A 4,792-nucleotide genomic window follows, 5' to 3' on the forward strand; every position below is an offset into this window, starting at 1 on the left:
TGCCCCTGATTTTTGAAATTTAAATGATAAAGGGTTTTCTTTGTATTTGTTCTACTCACTTGGGTATTGCTGAACTTCTTAGGTCAATAAGCTGATACTTTGAATAATATTTAGAAATAATTTTGGTCCCATGTTTTTTTAAAGAACATTCTTTCTGCTCAATTCTCTCTCTTGTCTTTTTCTGGGACTCCAGCCTATTGTGTTACACTTCTACTATTTCACAAATCATTAAGGTTATTTTCATTTCTTTCAGTTTTTTGTGATTCAATTTGGATAATTGAATAGAATATTTATCTCCTGAAACTTCCTATCCTTTCATCCATTGTATCCATCCAGAGATGCTTTAACATATTTATCATAGTTATTTAAAAATCTTGCCTGCTAATTACAATATATGGATTGCTACTGTTTCTACTGACTATTTTCTCTTGATTTTGGGTTATAATTTCCTACTTCTTCACGAGTCTAATAATCTTTTTATTGTACATTCAGTATTGTGGATATTACATTGTGGAAACTCTGGTTTAGTTATCTTACTCCAAAGAGGGTTGATCCACTAAATTGCTAGTGGATCACTTTGTTTCTGTGGCGGCTTCATTCAGGCTCTGCTATAGCAGGACTATTTTTCTCTTAATCTTAGGATTTAGCTCTTAGTCTTGAATAGAGGATGTAGCAATACTAAGGTGATGAGAACAGATACTACACTTGATCTTAGCCAAAAGGCTGAGAAGTGATAGTTCTTAGTCTTGGGATAGAATTCTTACTACTAAGATATGGCCCTTTTGGGGTTTCACTGGAAAACTAGGGTTCTCTAAACTGGTGGTATTAAACTTCAGACTCTGTCTCCTCAGTATCAGACAGCTATTGAAATCTCTCCAAGGACCTTTAGGTTGTTGCTTTATGCTGGATTTCTTGGATTCTTTCCCTGAACATGTCCAGTTCAGAGTTATCCAAGGATTTGAAGAGAATTTTTACACAGATTTTGTGATTCCTCCTCTGTGACTCCCTCCTTTCCAAGATTTCCCTACTTAAATGTCCAGCTGCTTTGGTAGCCCTAAACTCTGATCTCTGACTTTGCTAAGTAGGACAGATGCTTCCTGCTTGAGCTCTATTTCCATTCACCACACCATACCATCCTTAAGGAAAAGATTGGGTAAATACAGATCTAATCTTGTGTGTCTTCCTTCTTTTAAAGGTCAAATCCCCTACAGTTTCCGCCTGTCCAAACTGCTCTCCAGTGCCTTCAAAGAATTTCTTTTAAAAAATATTTTATCTAGGGGCAGCTGGATGGCTCAGTCAGTTAAGTGTCTGCTGTAAGCTCAGGTCATGATCCCAGAGTCCCAGGATCGAACCCCATGTCAGGTTCCCCGCTCAGTGGGGAATCTGCTCCTCCTCCCCCTTGTGCTCTCTCTCTCTCATTCTCTCAAATAAATAAAATCTTAAAAAATATTTTGTCTATAGTCTTTAATTATCAACAGGAGGACTAATCTAATATCCCAACATATCACTGGGATAGGGATTTTTTTTTAAAGATTATTTATTGGTTCACGAGACACACACACAGAGAGAGAGAGAGAGAGAGAGAGAGAGAGGCAGAGGGAGAAGCAGGCTCCATGCAGGGAGCCTGACGTGGGACTCCATCCCTGATCTCCAGGATCACGCCCTGGGCTGAAGGCAACGCTAAACCGCTGAGCCACCTGGGCTGCCCTGGGCTAGGGATTGATGGAAGTTGAGTTCATTCTCTGCATCTGACTTAGAAAGTTGTGAATCCAAAGAAGTGATAAGAATGACTCAAATGACTTATTTGGATCTGAGGGGAGTTTAAAAGCTAAATATGACCTTTTCATAGACCCTAGAGTCAGCACTCAAAATTATGCTGATGGAGACCAGTTATGAGGCTGAGATTTTTATGTAGGCATGCATTGAAGTCTCATTTTACAGGAGTGGTAATGGAAATAACAGTGGAATAGGAAGGTTTAGCTGGGCAAGTGGACAGACTTTGGGTCTGATTGAATAAGGAAGACAAAGGAGTGGGAAGAGGCAGAGACAACCCCTCAGTGTTGATCTTGGAAGACAAAAGATTGGCACTGCTCTTGAGAAAGGCAAGGAAATTGGGATGGGTTTTTACCGGTGGAGGTAATGTGAATAGTCCATGTGGAAGAGACATTGTCGGGATTATTTAGAGTAGAGTGGTGGTTTCTTTGAGGGAGAAATTGTGGAGAGAGACAAATGGAGATCCAGGGACTGGTCCTTGGCAAACACTGGTATTTAGAGGATGGGAAGAGAGAGTGGAAACTTCAACAGACCCAGAGGAGGGATCAGAGAAATGGAAGGGGATCTCCATGAGAACCAGTTAAGAAGGGAAGTTTAAGAATAAGGGGTTTTAAAAATAAAGAATAAGGGGCTTAAGGCAGTGGTGAAAGCTCAGGAGCTCAAGTTGGAGGTGAGGCAAGGAAAGAGCATCATAAGCAAGCAGGTGGTCAGTGGTGACTTGGTTAGGATAGTTTTGGGACAGCAGAGAGAACAGAAGACAGCACAGGAAGTTAAAGAGGAAGTGAAGTTAATTACTTAACAAAAAAATGTTATCTGACTTTAATACAATCTTATTCCTCATCCTCCACTCTTCCAATCCCAGGTCAGGCCCTTAATAGCCTCTGGTCTTCCCAGAGACTGGTGATTGCAGCTGTTCCCAAATGGTTTTTGGTGAGCATTTCAGCCCTCTGGAAATTGACCATCCAGAAGAGGACTTGACTCAGAGGAGAGAGTGATGAACACACAGGTGAGCAGCCTAGCCTTCTCCTGTTTGGAAGATAAATGCATCCCATCCCAGAATTTTAATTTGGGCTTTCCAAACATTTAGCTAAGATGCTGGATAATACCTAATTGTACACCTGTCTTCCTCAAAGCGTTTGAACAAGTTTCTCCTAGGATCCAGATTGGCTGGAGATAAGGTAGAAGGGAGCCTTTGTTCCTTAAGCACCATTTTTCCTTTTACAATCTCAGCACCACGTTTGGATCTGGTCTCAGGTGGGGTTAGCCTAGAACTGGATGTGGACACAGCAGGCTCTGGGCACTGATTAGTGTATCCCTCTCAAACTGATAGACTAAAACATGGATTAACCATGGAGAGAAGAAGGGTAGATAAGGGTGAGGAGGAGGTGAGGATGCTGCCTGGGGTCTGTCTGGTTTGATGAATAGAGACTCCATTAAGCAAGATGAAGAATATAGGAGAAATAAAGTATTTGGGGAAGACGATTTTGACCTTAATTCTGAACTGTTTGTTTTGAGAGTCCTGTGAAATATCCAGGTGTTGCCCAATAGTCAGAGAGCTCTTTAAGTCTAGGGTTCAGAAGACAGTTCAAAGGTGGGGATAAAGAGTGAAGAGCAATTGGGGTATGAGTCTTTGGGCACAGTGCCACTGGATGCTTGGTGGATTTGCTCTAGTCTTTCTAAAGCTCTTCTCGTGGATTAAGGAGACCTTAAAGAGACCAAGGTGGAGAACTACTCAGAGCAAAACTTCCCAGCAGAGAATCAGGATGGATACCAGGCTTCCAATTCCAGTTCCATTGTAACTCACTGGGTGACCTGAGGCAAAGAGCTTGTTGTTTATAATTTTCTCAGTATAAACTGAGAGGATTAGCTCTTGCCATCTTCCTCCACTGGTACCTATGCTTCAATCACAGTGTCTTAAAGTGGTCCTTCAGATGAGGTAGGTTAGGAAGAATGGGTACACCTTGACAAGATAGAGTCAGGCCTCAGAGTTCTAGAAGGAAACCTGGATGGCCTCCTTGAAGGTCATGGAAGGGAATGATCATTTTTACCAATTCACTGAGCACCAGGCAACGAGGAAAGCACTCTGCTTCCCTCAGGTTTTTGATCCTCACAGCACTCCCATTCCCATTTTCAGATGAGAAGCCAATGCCTTGAGAGGTGAGATGCTTCCCTGAGCTCTCATGGCTTACAGAGTGAGGGAGTCAGAACTCAAATCCAGGGCTCCCTAATTCTGTACCAATGTCTGTCAACAACAGGTGCAAATGAGAGCAAGGCTAAGGAGGGCTAGTGGGCCAAAGGGGGAATTGGGGATAAAAACTTTTACTCTGAGTTTTGTAAACATGTTTTGATGTTGTGCAGATAACTAGTGATAAGAATAACAAGATTTTTAAAAATTCTTCCCCCCAAAGTGCTCAGTAAATACTTAAAAAAATTCCAGGGGCACCTGGGTGGCTCAGTCGGTTGAGCATCTGCCTTTGGCTCAGGTCATGATCCTGGGATCCTGGGATGGAGTCCCAAGGGGTTCTTGCTTCTCCCTTTCCTTCTGCCTGCTGCTCCCCTTGCTTGTGTGCTCTCTTTCTCTGTCAAAGAAAGAAAGAAAGAAAGAAAGAAAGAAAGAAAGAAAGAAAGAAAGGTCTTTTTAAAAAATCCAGTCTTTTTTCAGAAAAGGAAAGTATCACCTGACTTAATTCCAGTGTAATGACAGCTTCCAACTTCTAGGAACAATAGGGGTCCTGCCCCAATTCCTCTCCTCCCTCCAAGCTAAGCACAAGATAGAGCACAGAAATTAGTGTGGGTCTGAGCTGGTCCTGGGCAGGAAGGTGGTTAAATGCCCAGTGGTGGACTACGGAGGGCTGCTGAAGCATGACAGGGTGGGGTAGTTGAAGTTGCTGCATGGGGAACTGCAGATCCTTGCAGAAACAAATGCAAGATTCAGCACATAGTATCCCCTTAATAAAGGGTAGTTATTTCTATTTTCAAAGCATTCTGTAGGATGGAAATCCCAGACAATGCAAATGCT

The 4,792-nt window shown here is 42.3% G+C and overlaps 1 non-coding gene across 1 annotated transcript; it reads right to left on the reverse strand.

Annotated features, from left to right (window-relative positions):
* Positions 1 to 542: 542 nt before the first annotated feature.
* LOC144281445 (U2 spliceosomal RNA) lies at positions 543 to 735 on the reverse strand. The gene has a single exon (XR_013349977.1). It is a non-coding gene; the product is annotated as a U2 spliceosomal RNA (small nuclear RNA).
* Positions 736 to 4,792: the final 4,057 nt, after the last annotated feature.

This window comes from Canis aureus, chromosome 12, assembly GCF_053574225.1.
Source record: "Canis aureus isolate CA01 chromosome 12, VMU_Caureus_v.1.0, whole genome shotgun sequence".
Lineage (NCBI taxonomy): Eukaryota > Metazoa > Chordata > Mammalia > Carnivora > Canidae > Canis > Canis aureus.